The sequence below is a fragment of the Uranotaenia lowii genome, chromosome 2 (assembly GCF_029784155.1).
Source record: "Uranotaenia lowii strain MFRU-FL chromosome 2, ASM2978415v1, whole genome shotgun sequence".
Taxonomy (NCBI): Eukaryota; Metazoa; Arthropoda; class Insecta; order Diptera; family Culicidae; genus Uranotaenia; species Uranotaenia lowii.
This window is the reverse complement of record NC_073692.1, coordinates 316,905,714-316,926,751: the sequence shown is the minus strand read 5'-3', so window position 1 is coordinate 316,926,751 and position 21,038 is coordinate 316,905,714. Positions and strand designations below refer to the sequence as shown.

The 21,038-nt window shown below is 32.2% G+C and overlaps 1 protein-coding gene across 1 annotated transcript in view; it reads left to right on the top strand.

The window, feature by feature from the left end:
• Window positions 1–337: 337 nt before the first annotated feature.
• The window catches only part of LOC129740922 (TBC1 domain family member 16), a 58,792-nt gene continuing 38,091 nt past the window's right edge, over window positions 338–21,038 (top strand). Inside the window, exon 1 of the mRNA XM_055732568.1 lies at window positions 338–1,067. The gene's annotated coding sequence lies outside the window, so the exon portion shown is untranslated. The remainder of the gene's footprint in view (window positions 1,068–21,038) is intronic.

Genomic DNA, 21,038 nt, shown 5'->3' with positions numbered 1-21,038 from the left:
ACAAAAACGATGTAAGCGAATAGCTCAAAACGCATCAGTAGTAAGCTAGTATACCAAACTTAAGCTTGGCTTAGAACTGTTGCACTCAGTTTGAGCGCAAATATTGTGTGTAGGTGAACAGCTGAAAACAGCTGCACGCGCTTGTTTCGGTTCAAACACGTGCGATTCTTCAAACGGTAAATTGGTCAGTGAACTTTTATCCATATCGAAATACCTAATAGTGTTCAGCTGTTTTTCGAGCATTCCTACTTTGGATAAATTGTTGACGGCAATTGTTGTCCCTCCAATAGACAGATAAGAAGCATGCGCATTGGACCCACATTGCTCGAATATCATTTACATGCTAGCCGTGGGCAAAAATGTCAAAGTTAGATCAACCTTCCCGTAGAATGTCGGTGTCGTCCGCCTGGACTTATTAGTTTCTGTGTTTTCTCGTCAGCTAAAGATAGCCTTCTTGTAAGGGACTGTCGTTTGTCGTTTGTTGGCCACATTCTTCCGAAACCACATAATAGTTTATGGCTCCAGAAGGCAACCATAGTGGAAAGAAAAGGTTCAAATAGTGACGACGCTCAATACACCCCTTAGCAGTGAGTATATGCTAAGTGACGACATAACAAGGCTAGAGGGCAGCAGAAAAAAATTAATCAATAATCGCGTTAGTGAAAAGTGCTCGCTGACAAGTGCAAAACAAACGAAAATTGCTTATTACACGGGGAATTCATAGTTTAAAATCCATTCGACAAGATGCAAATAGAGGATATCGTCATTATGCGTTTTTAAATTGTTTTAGAAGCTACCCGAGTGATGTGATCGAAGCAACCTAGTTGAAACCACGCACGCAATCCATCATCTAGCGTGCAGAGGCGTTAATAAATTAGTGCTGCAAGTTTTCCGCAGTCCCAGCTCAGTGGTGTTAACCTAATTTTTGTGAATCACGAAGCCTACTGCTACTAAATATTTCATTGTCTGCGGTTGATCAAATTAAACCATTCTGTTTTTGAAACAAAAGTAGAAAAAACATCTGAAGCAAACAAGGATTACCCGAACAGCGCGAAGCGTAACATAAGGTAAGATTCGGATGAAGTTTTTCACACTGCCCATTTGCTAATTTTTCCACAAGAAAACTTCTATCCCACAATATAAAAAAAAACTTGTTAGCCCTCCTCAAACAACCACTTGAAACATAACGTGTGTTCATTTGCAAAAAGAAAGATATGTGGTGGCGTAGATGTTCCAAGCATTCAACCGCCCCCACCTCCCAATTCTTTGTGTGATAGGCTTTTCAGTCGTTTCGCAAAGTAAAAAAAAAACAATATGAAGAAAGTGAAATGAATGCACCGGGGCAAGGGAAAAATAACTTTTCAACCACAGCTGTGTGAATCGGTATGTGGACTTATGATGCTATTAACCAGCTAGGGTTATCAGAGGAATGCTTCGGTTGGTTGGGCCAATAAGAAGAAATAGATTGGTGTTTATACATATGGTAATTTTAAATGATTTTTCTGTAAAACAGTTACTTTTGGATACATTTATTTTTCGAAAAAATCAATAAATGTTAAGCAACAAACCCATTTATACTTTCACGAGAGCTAAAAATAGAATGATTGACTTCAAACTTCCCCATGTTTTCATCCTGTGTCGATTTGAGTAAAAACGAACTCGCGACTTTTGAGTAAAATAAAAATTTATGAAATTTTTTGATATTTACTAACATTTCGTAAAAAACCTTAGTCGACTTTTTGCCTTTCTTACAGAAAGGTATAGTTATCGGTCGATTTGGGAGATCCTTAATTATGGGTCTTAGATATACCTTTATAGGTACCTATCGAATCAGCTCGACGAGTTCAGACGATGTCAGTGTATTTGTATGTATTGGTGTGATTTTTTTATAAACTTTGTCACTACGTTTTTGCGAAACTGGGAAGTACAATAAAAATGATTTTTGTCTTAAAAAATTTGATTTTTTTCCCTCTTCAATGTATAAAAGAAAGAAAAAAAAACAAAATAGTTTGAAAAATAAATTTTCATAGTAATTATCATCAAATCATCACTCCAAAAAACGTGTCAATTAGGCTTGCTAGCCACAACCAGCAATCACTAAAATCAAGATTATCGTATATATGACGTCATATACACGATGGGCGCGCTCGCTACACGATGGGCGCACTCCACTCCCACTCATGACGTCTTCATGACGACAAAACGAGCGGGAAGATGGAGAAGGAGAGATTGAAAATTTGTAAAATATTTAATTTCTGTACCAGTTCAGTGTTAACCGAACCGGTTTCAAAAATTTTAGAGCCGAAGCACTAAAACCATATCGCGATAATACGGAGTTTTAAAAGGGGTATAACCCCGAACTTGTCATACTAAACCGATGGTTGTAGGGTTAAACACCGCATTTTTCTGCAGCGATGGCTGGCTTCGATACGTCGAAGAAAGCGTGAATCTAGCAACAAACGAACGTAACATTTCATAAAGGCGAAACTATCAGTTAGCTCGAAAAAAAAAACGCTTTTGAAACTTCGGAACATCTAATCAAATCCTATTTAAAAAATCTTGGCTATCTATTACCCCTACCCAGATAAAAAAATCCTATTTTAAATAGGCGTAATTTCGCGTTCAAACGAAAATTCATCAACAAAAAGTTTCACCCAATTTAATTTTATCGACATTTTTTGTACAGACGCGCTAATTTCAAAATGTTGAATTCCCTGGACTTTATAGTATTTCTGATTTTAAACTTAATTTAAAAAAATCTGGTCCAATAGTGAGTTTCAGAATTCAGATTTAAATTCAAAAATTCAGATGCAATCCAGCGCTAGACGATTTTCAAAACAAATTTACAAAACCGACATAATGGACAAAAATGTCAAAATAGTCAATTACTACAAAAATGACATAATTGTTTAAATTTTCTTAAATTACAAAGTGGACCAAATTTACATAATTGACAAAATTGATAAAAATTACAAAATAGACAACATTCACAAACTTTTATCAAGTTTTAACTAACCTGACAAATTTCGCAAATATGGGAAAAGTTGACAAAAATTGACCAATTTTGAATGGATTGACATAAATGATAACATTTACAAAATTGACAAAACTGGATAGATAAAATGAATATAAATCATAAAACTGAAAAAGTTTTCAAAATATGCGAAATTGACAGAATCAATCAATAATTTACAAAACTGACATAATTTTCAAAAATTTCAAAATAGCCTATTATTACAAAAATGACATAATTGTTAAAATCTTAAAAATTACAATTTGGACCAAATTTGCATAGTTGACAAAATTGATAAGAAATACAAAAAAAAAAACTAAAATTACAACATTCATAAGCTTGATAAATTTTACAAACCTGACAAATTTTGAAAATATGGCAAAAAATGTGCCCTTTTCAAAAATCTTCACGGTACAACTTGGGTGCGAAGTGCACGCAAGTTTTTGCACTTACTTGCACACAACTTTTGGACGCAAGTTTAAAACGCACCCATTTAAACTCACCGCACTCAAAGTGTAGGGTGCAAGTTCGAGCACGTGCTCGAATCCAGGTGTGAACCCATGTGCGCGCATCCATGTTCAGAAGTCAGGAAAAGGAATCAAATGCAGAAAGTGTAAGCGCTTTAGCATCTTGGGTAACTTTTTTGTTTCAATTCCAATCGTGATGCTGTCTTGGGGTAAAATATTTGCCTTGATTTAGGCTTTGCGAAAACTACTTAAAACCCTTGAACCTCTTGAAAGTCAGGACAAGTCCTGAAAAATCAGTTCACCTGGCACCTCCGACGTGCATTACAATTGTTCAGTTGTTGTTGTTGTTTCTCTTGTGCTTAGAGGTGCCAAGTATCCTGATTTATCAGGATTTGTCCTGATTTTCGAGAGACCGGTTTAATTTTTTTTAAACTCTGGATTGTTCTCATTTTGATGAAAACCTCTAAAATTTAATCTAATTTGTAGTTAAACTATGGGAAAATCTAAAAAATTCGTTATAAAATAGTTGAACTCTTTTAACAGATGGTAATCTTTGATAATATTTAAATGGCGTTTTTTTTTTCAACATGAACTGAAGGCAAGCCAAAAAGCTGCGTACTGTTGTTGCCTAAATCATGGCGTTTACAGCACCTGCTACTGCTTGATGAGTTGATCCCAGTATCACATTATTTTTTTTCCAATAAGATTCTTTTTTCCCTACCCAGCATGAGAGCAGCAGTGGTATCAATTTTTTCAAAAGGGCGTGCGGCCAAATGTTAACAAATCGAATTGTCAGCTGGGTGAAAAAGTACCGTTTAAAGACCTACATTTTAATCCTAATTACTTTCAACGCGATTTTCTCTTTCGCCCTTTGCTAAAATAAATCAACATAGAAATCTTTTCTTTTCTATTTCTTAGCATACCTTTCAGGGGCATTATTACTAGTATACATTTAAAGGGCAATTGGGTTGAGCTAGTAATTAAGAAATTTTATGTTTGGCTTGCATAAAAAGTGATCCGCAATTCACAGCAATTCACTGTTATCGAGCGCACACATAATATTTTAATACATTTTGATGATTATTGATTTACATTTTACATTTTCGTTATTTTTGTCGTTTCTGTCATTTTTATCAGTTTTGTCAATTTTGTCAGTTTTTTTTTTCAAAATTTCTGTTTCATCAATATTGACAATATTTTTTATCAATTTTGTCAATTTTGTTAATTCAGTTTTGTCAATTTTGTCAATGTGGCCAAAATGGACAATTTGGACAGTTTTTTTTTCTGTTTCATCAATTTGACCTAATTGACAAAATTGAAATAAATCGACAAAGTTGACAAAATAGAAAAATTGGCATAATTGGAAAAATTGAGATAATTGCAAAAAATTGACCAAATTGGCAGAACTTGTAGGTCAAATTGATGAAACAGAAAAATCTGTGTCTGTGTTGAGTAAACAAAATTGATAAAACATATTGTCAATATTGATGAAACAGAAAATTGAAAAAAATTATTAAACAAAATTGCCAAAAAAAAAAAATTTTGGAAAAATTAACAAAATTGACATAAATGACAGAAATGACAAAAATGACGGAAATGTAAAATGTAAATCAATAATCATCAAAATGCATTAAAATATTATATGTGCGCTCGATAACAGTGAAATTGCTGTTTGAATCACGGATCGCTTTTTTTATAAGCCAAACATTACAATTTTTGGTAACTAGATCAACCCAATTGTCCCTTAAACGTATACCAGTAAGGATGCCCCTGATAGGTATGCTAAACACTTTGAGTTCTATGTTGATTCATTTTTGTAAAGGGCGAAAGCTGTTTCGAGAAAATCGCGTTGAAAGTAATTAGGTTTAAAATGTAGGTCTTCAAACGGTACTTTTTCACCCAGCTGACAATTCGATTTGTTAACATTTGGCCGCACGCCATTAACATTTGGCCGCAAATTTACAAAAATAACTAAATTGAGAAAAGTCCAAATCGACCATTTCGACTAAATTCTCAAAATTTACAAAATTGGAAACAGTTGACCAACTTGAATAAATTAACTATACGACAAAAAATGCAAAAAAAATCTATGTAGACCAATTTGCGAATTTGACAAAATTACAAAATTGTCCAAATTTAGACAATTGACAAAATTGACTAAACTGACTAAGTTTACTAATTTTTCTAAATTGACTACCTAGGCTTAATTGACAAAATAGCCTAAATTGACTAAATTCACAAAATTGACAAGACTATCCAAATGGACAAGATTGACAAAATTTAAAAAATTTACAAAATTAACAAAATTTACAAATTTTACAAAATTTACAAAATTTACAAAATTTACAAAATTTACAAATTTTACAAAATTTACAAAATTTACAAAATTTACAAAATTTACAAAATTTACAAAATTTACAAAATTTACAAAATTTACAAAATTTACAAAATTTACAAAATTTACAAAATTTACAAAATTTATAAAATTCACAAAATTTATAAAATTCACAAAATTTACATAATTTACAAAATTTACAAAATTAACAAAATTTACAAAATTTACAAAATTTACAAAATTTACAAAATTTACAAAATTTACAAAATTTACAAAATTTACAAAATTTACAAAATTTACAAAATTTGCAAAATTTACAAAATTTACAAAATTTACAAAGTTTACAAAATTTACAAAATTTTCAAAATTTTTAAAATTTACCAAATTTATAAAATTGACAAAATTGACAAAATTGACAAAATGGATAAAATTGACAAAACTATCAGAATAGACAAAAATGATAAAATAGACATAATTGACAAAATGACAGAATTGAAAATATTAACATTTCAAAGTTGTCAAAATGTTAAATATCTATAGTTAATTCGATCGATTACTCTAAACTACGTTGATTCATCGTATTTTAGTCTAGCAGTTGAAAATCTACTTTTTTTTATAATTTTTTCGCTTCCTTTACTTGAGAGGTTGAATTATTTGAAACACATGGTTAGGCATCTTTTTTGAAAATATATACTCTTCATTTTTAGAGCTCTTCTATTTTATAGATATAAGATCATAATGTCATAGAAACGGGATAATACAAGATATTCCAGAATTCAATCATTCAAAAATTTTCAATTAGTTTACAATTATGTAATTATTTAAGTGAAAATTATAATTATTTAAAAATACTTTTGTCCTATTAAAAATTTTGAATCTTAATTTCTTAAATTCATTTAGGATTTACTACGTTCGAAATTCTTAAATCATTACTCAGAATTTATAAATCTATCATTAATTTATTACTTTGTGTCATGTGTATCCAAATATAATTTATAGACTGTAAGAAAGGCTACAATCCACTGTTAAGTGTATTAAATCGGGTTTTTTTTACTGATTATGTGTACAACAATCTAGAATAAAAAATTTAAGTCGCATATTGGTCCCACGATCCAAATTTATTGTCATTTTGGAAAATATAGGTACAGACGTTTTTTAAAACACGATCGAAGATTTAGTGTTGTCAAAATCGAACGTTACCCAAATCAAACGATTTATTCTAGCGCTTTTTATCGCTATTTTAAACTACTCAAAATTATTGTAAAACTATTGTTAGATTTGATCAGATAGATTGTTAGATTTATGTAGATACGATTTTAACATTGCTGCTGTGATTCAATAAAAACTTTAAATTTCAAGTAATTTTCTTTCTTTTTTCTCTTTTATGTTTCAAAATAATGACAAAGTTTTGTTCAGATTTGCCATTTTTTACATTTTTTTTCAAAAACTGTCCTGAATTTCCCGACCGTATGAATACGTGTGGTAGAAAGTATGGTATGCTTAAGGTTAAAGATCATCGTTGTTTTTAACAACTATTTTGAAGAAATCCTGCTAAAATTCAATCTTCAAGATTATACAAGCAATTTCAAATTGCTAAACTGTTTCGACATGTTTTGTCCCTGATTTTACAAGAACCCAGTCTCTTTTGTGATAAACGCCCTAGAAGCGACAAGTCATCTGATGTCTTTTCAGTTATTCAGTTATTCAGTTATATTTTGAAAATCAGATAGACCCCTTTATCAAAAAGATCTTGTTATGCATCATCCGGATGAACTAATACCACTATTCGGTAAATCTCTACTTAAAACTAATATAAATAATCCAAACTGATAAATTTAAGGCTAACATAATGTATCACTATAATTTTGATTAATTTTAAATAAAAGCTTAAAATAAAAAATTGACAAAAAACCGTGTGTTTATGTTGCCAAAACGAAAAACGAGCATGCCTTTATTTCACCTGCAATAAATAGGTAAGCGCCTTTTAAAGAGTAATACAATCTTGACTTTGAACCACCATGACCATATTTCTGATTAAGTAGATCGTGGAAAGTTATCTTTGTTACCAAAACCGATATTATAATGTTGGCAATTTTCGAATCAATTTTCACTTCTTCCATGAACAGTTACATAGGCATCTATATAACCTGTTCTTTTTAGCAGAATTGTAACAGTTAATTAAACGAAGAAGCTTCAATCAAACTGCTTTCAAATAAGCGAAAATTTTCGATCCATTTTAACAATGCTTTTCAGTAGAAGTCTCAAGGTGCTGAAACTATTTCTCATAAGCAAACATGCTCACATTACACTTTTCAAAAATGGTCGGGTAAAACGGACACTACGTAGAAAAGGTATATTTTGCCGCAAAAATGAATGATGTTTTTTTGTTTTTATTTATAATTTTTCGTATTAAATCATAACTTTTGAAAATACATCCCAAAATCTTTAAAATGATAAGCTAAATTTACAATCTTTGAATCTGCTCAAGAGTCTTTGATAATGAGAGTTTTGATGACTTGATTTGAAAAAGGTTTTTTTTACAGAAGCCTTCAACTTAAAAGAAAACTTGTAAAATGCTCAAATCAAATAAGCTAAATCTACCAGCAAATTCAAAGATTTCAACGATTCATGAAAATAAGTCAATTTTGAAAAAAAGATTTATATTATGCGCTTTAATTTGATTCTTGCAAACTCGATTTTTATTTGAAATTTAAACTTAAAATAGTGCTATATAAAAATGACAAACAATTCACCTTGAAAAAAACAAGAATTCTTAGCAAATTTCTGTACAGGAGATTACATGTTTAATTATCAGTAAATATTTTTTCGTAAAAAAACAACTCCACAATAAAAATATTTAAAAGACTAAAAAAAATCAAAAATAAGGAGTTTTTATAAAACAAAACGTTGAGAATAAACTGAAATTCCCATTTATATATCATTTTCAGTTTAACTGTGTAATTTGTGATTTAATTATAAACTTTAAAATTTTAAATTAAATTTACAATCAAATTTGTGGTCTGCGATCTTTCCCTGTTTGAATTAATTAATGAAATAGTCATCTAAATATTTTGATCCTGATTGAAAATTATAAACAAATTGAATCTGAATTTGAAATAAAAATTCGAATTATTAATCTTGAATGTAAAATTCAAATTTAAAATTTTTGTTTTAATTTGAACTCATTATTTCAATTTCATTTCAATTAAAAAATTCGAATCAAAATATGATTTTCAAATGATGAAACTGTTTTTTTTATTTTAATATTATTATAGTATTTCTTTAACACACGTATTATATGACAATGCACTTCAATAAATTAATTCGAGTATTAAATTTTTATGTAACTAAGGAACATTTCTTGTCAGATAGATGCGGTTTTTTTAACGTCTCTAATAAAAAAAAATAGCGCTTGTTGAACACTTTATTTGAGAATAAACAAACTATCATTGATTTGTAATTCTTACAGATTTTTTAAAAGAATCTTTGTGAATCATAAACCAGGTAGTTATTTGTGATCTTGAAAAAAAAAACAAATTCTTCATACATCAATTTTTATATGAAAAAACCGCTAATTGCTTTGCTGGCATTAGGCAAACAAAATATGTATCCATGAAGTATTTGCATTTGAATGAAGAAAAAAAACTTTGAACATGGTAAGTTTCCTCCTTATTTCATCACGTAGCTCAAATGCTGAAATGTATAGTAGGGGAGAGTGGGGTAACGTGGGCCATGGGGAAACGTGGGCCACTTTGAATACCTCAGATGTGTGTTGAGATAAAAATCTCAATCCAACTGTCATCGTCATCACTTCGCTCAGGCATATTTTTCTATACGTTGTTGACATAAATACGCATGATATGCTTCTTTTATTTATCAAACAAAAAAAAGTTCAAAAAATATACTTACAAAATTTAAAAAGGACTAGCTGATTGCATCGATGGAGAACCTGAACTTCATAACAAAAATATGCTCATACGCTAATGGTTTGAGTTTTGTCATGTTCTTCCACGTTGAAAATGAATTTTTGATGAAACAACAAAATCATTTAAACGCAACCAATTTGCAAATCATAGCTTGTGGGGAATCGTGGGCCACACGTCTTGGGCCATCTATATTATCTATATTATCTATATTATCTATATCTATCTATATTATCTTTTTTCAGTACCTACAAACAAATAATTGGAACTAAAAAAATAAACCGTGATGATAAAATCAATAGCTTCACGGGAAGAGTTTCGTTTCTTCGTCCCAGCAGTGGACGCTCTGTTTGTGTACACATTATTTGCTCTCCTTTGATGCCGTTCCGAGTGGCTAACGAAACGTTGAACACATCTTCGGAATACTGATGATGTTTGGCAATAGCAGCGGAATGGTTGGCTGATTGAGGCATCCCACTATAGACATACTTATACTTATTGAACACTACTAGCAGATAGGAGATAAGCTACAGAAAAGAGCAAAAGAGCATTATCTGTTTAGTTTTTCAACACGTTTTCTGATGGACGTTTTCCCATTTTTGAGGTGCTAATTTGTTATCGCACAATTATGAACAACTTTTCGTTAGAGAATAGTCTCTGGAGCCACCATGGATTATAATCGAAACAAAATTTTACAAATGTCCTAAAATGAAATTAAATAAATTATTTTTATTTTGTTTACTCCTTTTCAAAGGGTAGGATTCAAGTGAAAAATTATCAGAAATGGAAGCTGCACATCTCTGAAGCCACTTTAACAGCGCCACTTTAGTTTGTAATTCATTTCATTTTTTTCTCTAAGTATTGAATCAATGGTTAATGCGGTTTTGCGCTTCAACCGTGTTATGTTTTATGATACGGAGTCTCTGGAGCCACCGCGAAAAAAATTATATTTTCGTTTAATGTTTTCAAACGGTTTGCAACTGTTGTTTCCCATCGTTTCCATTTTTACATTCAATTCCTAATTATTAACCCAATATAGCTTGGGTAAAACGAACAAAAACAAAAAATGTAATTTTTATCAACGAGTAAGTAAAACTTAACTTAGATTTCAAATATTTTACACAAAAGTCTAGATTAACATAAAATCTTTCATGATAAAACTTGGTTTGATGACTCGTACTCAAATAAATGAGACTTGGTGCAAAGCAAATCTCAAAAAATCTGTTCATTTGATTACCACCAGGTCTCGTAACTTTACGCTGCCGCTGTTTTTCTTTTACGGGCAGCCAGCTTGTTTTGCTCACAATTTACAGCCAAATAAAAGTTTGCCGGCTGTGGAGCAGAGGTAGAAAAAAAACCATCCAAAAATCAATATTTCCCAAATTCCACGAATGACAAAGTCTCTCCACTTGGCTGCTGTGTGTATTTGGTACAAATGCTTCGGAATGAAACTGTCAAGGTCATCAGCTGGATCATATCTCTAATTTGATAAGTACTATTGGTTCACTTAAATCACAAAACACAATAAATCGAAAATTTTATTTAAATATTGTTTTATTCTGATTTTTCTGGTGATTCGATATTTTTGTTGAAAGGATCTAGCCCCTGGTCGACATTTAAAGCACCACAGCATAGCGCGATGAAGCATATCATTCAGGAGAAATTATCGACATCTAGAATAGAAAAAAAACAAACAAACACGATGACCCCCGATTGGGGGGGTGGGATGCTTTGCATTTCCTTTTTCAAGAGCCTTTGATCGATCGAAGGCTTTGTTGATTTGATGAACGATTATGGTCATACAAAGGCAAAATAAGTACAGAAGTGGTGTTTCTAACCTAAGGTCGAAAATGACACGTGTTGTGTGTTTAAAAAATTGTTCCGTTTTCACCAAAAGCGTATGTTGGTCTAAAATGAGCCGAAATATATCACAGGAATTAATTTTTTTTTAAGAATTACGTAATGTTCACAGTGTGACTCGAATTATGAGAAAAAATGAGTCATCTTTTAAAATCAAACTTTAGGTCTTAAAGTCTAATTTTTAATTAGCAAATTGATTTCCTTTCCCGCTCTGTTAACTAAAGACCACTAACTTCTGAATTTTAAATTTCGTGATATATATTCAATTACCAGTTTCGCTTACGACAGAATGAATTAGGCCGGAACAAATTTCAAATCCTTCTTTTGTCACTCGAAGTTGGTTCAATGCAAGGGGGGGACAATAAAAATAATGCAAAAAACTAATAAAATGAAATAAATTGCATCGAAGCTTGTATGCAATAAAATTGCATACTATATCATTGCACAAAATCTATTAGTCAAGTAATTTTTTATCGAAAAGTTCAATAAAATAAAGCATATAAAAGTTGATAAGACTCCCATCTTGCACAATTTGTTTTGTGCTCTTGCAATCTTTCGGATATTTGATAAATTTTCCGAAATTTCCTTAAAATACTTCAAACTCAAATCGAAATACTTGCAATGCTGCGATGCTGCGCGCATTAGCAAAAGTAATCATCCCAAATTCATCGGCTTTTCCTCGGCAATGAAAAGGTTTTTCCGAAGGTTCGAGTCAGCCTTAGTCACGGCCTCTTTTTTCAACCAGCCACCATCGGAGACGGTAACAAAGTCAGCGACCCTTGTCTTGAAGCCAGTGTCAACGTCCTGTATGACCATAGCCAGAGGTCTAGAGAGGCCAGAGTCAGTTTTAGTCAGAAGCACTTTTGAATGTCTAAGTTTTTCAAAGTCTAGGCAATCGAAAACAGTCCACTATTTGTAATGTTGTTTGAATGAGTGTGGTTTTATAATTTAATCAAAGAAATATCTAATGCTATCGATCCATGCCATCAGAGGCGATCCTGAACACACTTAATCTCAAATGTGAAAGGGATTCGGAGACATTGTATTCTGAAGAAGCATTAAAAATTGTTTTTTTTATCAAATATTTTTTTCGCTTACCAATCGATTGCTTATAAAGCTTAGTTCTTTTAGAAATGGGACACTTTCATTTGCTAATAGCTCGTTAACTAGTTATTGGATATTAAAAATTTTGACAGCATTTTGTTGCCTGTAAAAAGTACTATTCGACCTATTTTTTTCAAAATTTAAAATTTACGCGTTTTTGAGATATGTACGATGTAAGAGAAAAAGAAAAAAATAATTTTGCACAGTTTCCTTTAAAGTTCGTCATTATCAAATTGATAGCTGACAAAACCGTTGATTATTCAAAGAATTACTGAGTTTTTGTGGTGGATAAGTATGCAAACACTGTCAATAATGTCCACAAAGTTCAAATCAAGCATTGTAGTGAAGAAAATGATCGGCAACAACGGTTAAGGATCATCAGGGAAGTCAAGTCTCATACCAGCATTTTTAATTTTCAATAAACGAAAAACTAAGGGTAGACCGCTGAAATATCCAAAACAATTTTCTCCGATAAGCTGAAAGTGTTGCCTAGTGATGACTCATAGAAATCCAACCTCAAACAACCATTTTTTGATAGTTCCAAAGCTCTTAAGCTGTAAAACCGGTACCGAAAAAAAAACGTTCAAAAATGTGGTCAAAAATAATCAAATTTGTTCATTTCGAAACAACTGTATCCACTTAAATGCTTCCAGTTTCCAGTTTCCAGAGAAGTATTGGACCAAAAATTATCAGAAATTGAAGAAGGAGGGTGAAGCCACCTAAAATATAGATTTTACGAAGTATAAGTTGGAGAAACTGATCAATACCATGACTGAAAAAAGTGTGCGCCGGCCAATGGGAGATACCAAGAATAAAGTAGAAATTTCTTTAACAAAAAACGGTAAATATTTTTTTTCAAATTTTTTCATGAAATATCATAACATTACCTTCATTTTCTTCATAGAAAGTATTTGGTTCAAAAGAATGGTTTTTGAGATACAGGCATTCGTAACTGTCCCATTTCTAAAAGAACTAAGCTTTATATGTCGATTTTATTAAAATTTAAATCAAGACCAATATTTTATTTGACCTAAGACCGTACCACGATTACAATTATAATAAAAAAAAATATTTCGGTTCAAAGATTGCATTATGGCCGCAAATTGTCGTTTACAAGAATTGAGAACATTACATTCATAGCGTTTTGAATCTTTAGTACCCTTTCCTTCTTCCATTGGGGTGATAGAAAGAGAAAGGAGGCTCCTCCAGAGTTGTTTAAACAAATCGAAAACTATTCAAACAAATGGAGCCAAATTTGGCATGGAAGGATATTTGAATACAAGAAATATTTATATGATTATTTTAGACCCCATTATTTTTCCATTAGAAAGCTAGGAAGAGGCGCTGCTATACAATTTTTATTGCATAACTCGAAAACTATTCTAGCAAATGGAACCAAAGTAGGCATAAAAGGGTTTATTAGTACGAAAAAGATTTCTATTGTACTTCTCCCTATTCTAAGCAGTAAGTTATGCCAAGGAAAAATAGAGGGAGAGGGCTTTCATACAAGTTTTTTTTGCCTGCCTAAATAGAGAACTTTTCTAATGAAAGGTACCCTATTTTATAAGAGAGGTTGTATTCGATCGAATATTTGGCATAGCTCGAAAATTTATCGAAAAAAGAGCCAAATGTAGCCTGTTACGTTACTAATGACAAGAACACAAATTTATAGATCAAGTTTAAGTAAATCATGAGATAATCTTTGTATCGCAATTCGAAATACAGCTGTAGCTTTTATTTTATGGTGGATGATTCTAAATTAGGTTGAAATTTTATTTGAATTGAAAAATGATTCAGGATGCATAAAAAAATCAAAATTTAAATAACTTATCAGTTTTTTTTCGAAAGGCACTTTTATGAAAAGCACACCGAGTCAGCTAATAAACAATAAAATTGAAAAAAAAAATCATTTCCACTAACTACGAATTTCAATGTGTAAATTTAAATGTGTTTGATTTATCCAATAATGTTAGCGAAAAAAAAAATACATACCTGTATTAAAATGAATCACCAAAAAGTCAATCACTGAAAAAACTAAATGCTTTTTTTAAATGCATCTGGATTAAGAATTTGAAAATTCAAAAGTCGGATCAAAAAAAAAACCAGAGAGAAAGATTGTAATTTAAGTGCAAATCTATAAAATCAAAGTCCCCGAAGCTCTTCTTTTACTAAAATTAGATTCAAAATTTCCAATAACCGTTCATAATTGTCAAAAAACAATGAATGCTTTTCCCGAATCACGATTGCGTCAAACACTTCAAAAAAATATCCAGGTTTCCATAATCAAATTATGTTTGATTGATTACAAAATAGGGTGGTCTAACCGGTTTTACCGAAACCGGTAAAACCGGTAAAACCGTCCATTTTCTCAATACCGGAATACCGACTTTTGGGACGGTAAAAAACCGGTATTACCGGTAAATTTTCCATCATAATTTGGCATTGTTCTAAAATTGAAACACCTAAATGTTTTATTTTTACCAAATATTTATGAGTACAAATACTCAAATTTTGTTCAAACAGCTTCAAAATCCAAGCTCAATAAACCTTACTGCAAAGTTTATGTGAGATTTGATTATTGCTAGAACTTGTCGATGGAACTTTATGAATTAAAGTTCTTTCCATGAAATTTCACACATTTCAGTTCAGCTATCGAACTAAGCTCCACAATATTTAAAAACTGTACGAATTTACAATGACTGAAAACAAGATACAGCTACAAGAAATTTAAGTTTGCTTCACAATAATCACTGAATTTTTCATTGAAAAGCTGAAAATTGATAAAACTTGCAAAAATGTTATATCTATATACGGGCCAAGTTTATAAAAATCGTTCTCAGCGGTGCCAGGCTTTCACAAACTTTAAATTTGAAACGAAAAATATGGAAACCTGATTAGAAGCTTCCTAGTTTGTTTCAAAACATAAAATGTTTCAACAGAGTCAGCATTTGAACACGTGCTTATATCAATTCTAACTTCAGTTCTAACGAAACTTTCAACAGAGTCAGCATTTAAACACAGGTTAGACTGTTTGTATATTTTTTTTTGTCAATATTATCAAGGTGATTGATGGAACTCTGTTGTTTTTATTTTTAACGCTGTTGAAGTATTTTCTTTTTCCAGACAAAGCAGTATCAAAGTTTTTATAAATTTGCAACAGTATTGTAGCAACAAAAAGTGTATGAATCAGCTCCAAACCACTAAATTTTTGTTGAATTTTGACTGTTTTTTCATGGATTTTTATTTCGAATTGTTCGTTTTATTTTTGGGAGCGCAAACTCAATGCGATCACGACCTAGGTTGCGGGGAAAACATCCGTTTTTTAGAAAACAATAACCTGTAATTCTGTGAGTTAACCGAATATTTTGTGAAAGTGTTTTGAGTTTTGTTTATTTATTAGTTAAGTGATTGTTTTGACGAAAAATCTTTTTGTATACTAATTTCATATCATATTCATTACAGGCTATATAAATTTTTAATAAATCTGTAAAATCTGTTCTAAAATAGGAATACTGTTTATAGAAGGACAAAAAATCGTTGAAAATAATATGAAACATCTAGAATTTCCGTAACCTCTCATCAAAATTATAATAACAAAATGAAGATGATAATTATTATGATGATCATGAGGATGATGGATTTATGGCACAGGAATAATTTAAAGGCACAACACCATTTTTTTTCATAAGAAATATTGCTGAATCTATTGCGTTATGAATTCTGAGCATTTTATGCCATTACTACTGCAATAAGACGAAACCTTTTCATGAATTCGATATACTTTGAAAAATATCGGTTTTACCGGTTTTATCGGTTTTATGAATTACCAATACCGAAATACCGGAATTGTGAAAAACCGGTAAATCCGACCACCCTATTACAAAAGCATATTTTAAATTTTGACTATCTAGAAGTTTGATTATCTAGAGGGAAGTAAAAAAAGTTTAACTTAAAAATTTCTAGTTGAACCTCAAACTGATAAAAAAAATTAAATTCTGAATTATTATATCTCGCATATTTTTTGTATTTTTCACAGCAAAAAAAACTCTTAAAAGAAAAAAAAAACTTCTTCAGAAAACAAAAAGATTGAAAGATTTGTTTGAAAGATTTTAACTTCCCAAAATCGTATATTTTGTCAGATTTTGTCTATCATCTCTTGGTTTGGTAAAATGACATTTTAAAATTCCAAAATGAATCAGTTTTATTAATTAGCTTCATTTAATCAAAGATTCAGATTTCTGTTAGATATTTTAATGTCAGATAAACATAACTTAAGTAAAATGAATTTCTACAATTTTTAGGAATTTGTATAAATAATACTTCAACTGCATAACTTAAATTACCATCACAACAAAAAAATCAATGAGTACCTATTTGATATTGAAGACTTTAATTTATTTAACAACTTTAATCAAGACTTTAAAACGATTGGACTTATGCTTTAAAAATATTTAAGGATTAATTCGGTTTGAAACTTCTATAAAACTTTGTCACAAATCTCGTATTTTGCTGTAACTGCCCAAATTTTTTGAATCAATTTTTAACCTATTTTCAAAAGTTATCTAAAAATCAAGAACTCATCATAAAAACAGTTCGCATATTTGAAACCAACGCTCTCAAATTAGTAAAACTTAGCTCTTAAATTCTTCGTACCTCGGAAAAAAGTAATCTTATTTACCTTGTATTTTACACTACAATTTATGAAAACAAACCACGAACATAAAGTGTAAGTGACACAAAAATGACATTACTTATTGTGCACACTTGAGCTTCGTGCTGTACTGGCTGAACGGGAGGCACGCGTCCACTCTCGCCGACGATCGTTAGTAGACTGGCTGCCGCACACGACACGACAGCTCGGCCGTCATGTCTGTGCGTGTGGTGAGGATCATGGAGGGAGAATAACGACTCGGAAGGCCTATCGGTCGAGAGAGTGTGGCGAATCGCACTTATCGGCTACACATCTCCCCTCTACACCAGAATAAGTTAAGACAAAACAACCCTTTCAATTTTTGTTTAAGCTTTCTGCCAATCTATCCACTTCTGAATATTCAAACCAATGGGTCGCGAGTACTAAAAACTAGCATTGCAATGCAATCATTACAGAGCTATTTTTACAAGGGATGTAAATCGAGAGAGAGTTCTTTGCATTTGGAGTGGTAATGATCAAAGTTCCACAACTGCTTCACAAATTACCAAAATTTGCAAAAATTTGCTCATTTTCACTCTCTCTGAGCACTGAGTTCACTCATTTTAACTCGAACCTGCTAATTTTCTGTAACAAATTGCCACAAATTACCACAAATTCAATCATGGGCTGCACAATTTGTGTGATCATTGACGTATTTTCTCCCTTCATCTCAGTTCCCCGTATTATTATCTTGTTTAACATTCACAAAGCCCCGGCTTCAGATAACCTAACACATCAAGCAGGTTAATCTTAATAAACGTCGTTACGAATTGAAAAGGATTTTTTGTATGTTTTCAAGGTCCTTCCTTTTTCCTTCATTTGGAGTTTGAAGAGCTTCGCCAGTTACAAGACGGAGAAATGTATCTAGTGAGGTTCCGCCAATCGAGTACGGAGTCGTTTGACGCCTTCAGATGGTCCTTCCAATCCATCGTAAATTCTTAAAGTGAACCTTCAGAATACTATTCATGTTGGTCCTCCCGATCGATTATAAATACTAAAAGTGAACCTTCAGAACACTCTTCATGTTGGTCCTCCCGATCCAACGTTAAAACATAAAGTGAACCTTCAGAACACTCTTCTTGTTGGTCCTCCGGATCCAACGTTAAAACATAAAGTGAACCTTCAGAACACTCTTCATGTCGGTCCCCCTGATCCAACGTTAAAACATAAAGTGTACCTTCAGAACACTCTTCATGTTGGTCCTCCCGATCCAACGTTAAAACATAAAGTGAATCTTCAGAACGCTCTTCATGTTGGTCCTCCCGATCCAACGTTAAAACATAAAGTGAACCTTCAGAACACTCTTCATGTTGGTCCTCCCGATCCAACGTTAAAACATAAAGTGAACCTTCAGAACACTCTTCATGTTGGTCCTCCCGATCCAACGTTAAAACATAAAGTGAACCTTCAGAACACTCTTCATGTTGGTCCTCCCGATCCAACGTAAATTCTTAAAGTGAACCTTCAGAACACTCTTCATGTCGGTCCCCCTGATCCAACGTTAAAACATAAAGTGTACCTTCAGAACACTCTTCATGTTGGTCCTCCCGATCCAACGTTAATACATAAAGTGAACCTTCAGAACACTCATCTTGTTGGTCCTCCCGATCCAACGTAACATAAAGTGAACCTTTGAACAATCTTCCAATTTGCATAAGTTTTATGAAACATAATTATGATATTTTTTCCACAAAGTCATTGCTATAATAACTCTTCGTTCATATTAAACCATTCTTTCCAATTTCTAATACAAAATTTTATCATATTTTCTGGTAAACAATTGTTGGATAATTTGAAGATTATGAAATATGATGCTACATTCAATATTTACCGTTTTTTTGTCAACATAAAATTCATATTGAGAGAATTTTAAAACTGCTTTATGATTCCCTCCCCATATTAAACAGATTATTAACAGACATGAAAAAGTCGCGAATCCTCGAAAACTAGCAAGAATAAGCTATTCCCCACAAGTATCCTTTCGTTCCACAACTTTCAATATAAAAATCAACTTTGATATTGTGAACTATTATATTACGATTCTTGAAATTTGCTGATCGATTCAATCTCGTTAGACAGCCAGACAACAACCAAACTTTTGATGAAAGTCTAACATGCAAAAAAACCAGAACGTTTGCTTCCGATAAACTCAACAAATAAACAGCATTCATGAGGAACATCAGATGACGCCCATTTCCTAGAATTCAATTCAGTTCGTGTGGCAGCCAAACATATTTCTCAGAAAATTCATCGGAACGATGCTGAAAGTTGAGGAACAAAGGGAAAGAACCCGAGCGAGAGGGAAGTATGAGGTAATGTCCGCTCAGTTTCTCAGGCAATGAGTTTGTTTGAGTATGTGCGCTAACTTCCCGGAACATAAAGTTGAATTCGCAGAAAAAAAGAAAAAGAATCATAGCAATCATTCCAGATGAATGAGTGCTAGTGAGAGAAGCGAGGGGCGAGGAGACCCCTGAGATTCTTACGTACATATGTATGTGTAAAATCCACTGCCTTCAACTCCCAACGGTTTTCGATGAAAAGGATTGAATTAAAGAGCAAACGAATGCCATGTTTACTGTTTAAGCTGCAAGCAAACAAGCCATCATTCTTTTTTCTTTATGGTTTTCCTCACATACAAAAAATCTGACACGCAGTTCATTTGACTTATCACGCCATTTCGATGACAAAATTTCCGATTTCATATTACTAAAACTTTTGTTTCTTTCTTCATGTTTCTTTCACTACACTTAACAACAACAATTGAAAAAAATACTCACAAAACAACCTTTTTATTCTCCCGTTCAGCCAGACTAAAAAATCTGCTGGCAAGATTCGCCATTGTGCACACTTGAGCTTCGTGCTGTACTGGCTGAACGGGAGGCACGCGTCCACTCTCGCCGACGATCGTTAGTAGACTGGCTGCCGCACACGACACGACAGCTCGGCCGTCATGTCCGTGCTGTGCGTGTGGTGAGGATCATGGAGGGAGAATAACGACTCGGAAGCAGCGTTGCCACATTTAAATCTGTATTTTTGAGCCAAAAAATCTTTTTAATCTGTATAAAATCTCAAAAATCTGTATTGAAATCTGTATCAAAAATTTTCATTCCGGATACTTACGCTGAACTACGGTGACCTTTTTATAATGCGTAGCGCTTTCATTTGGACCACGCTGCTCATTACTGCGGGCTACCATTTGTGCGACATGTCAAACGACGTGTTAAACCTGATATTTTGTATACGCGATCCGTTTTTGGTTTAACTTTGTCCGATTAATTGTAACGGACAAAATACATGTTCGCTCTGTGTGAAAAATAAGGTCATGCAAAGTTTTAGGCCGATATACTGCCGTTCTAAGCAAGATTGTCCCATGTGGAAAAACGTGCAAACGAGAAAAACGCAATTGAAATATCAGCTATATTTTCAATTTTTCTCTCAAACTCAAAATTCACCGACAGTTTTTTTCTTAGTGAATAGTTCAAGTTAATCATTTCACAATGTTTTCTGCCAAAAAATTACATTTCCTACAAAAAAAAACAGCAAATTAGAGCCAAAAATGCTCCGTGTGACACTTTTGCGTAGAATCAGAACGCATGCCGATGCTAGTTCTACGAAAAACTGTCACACGGCTACAATTTTTCTATCA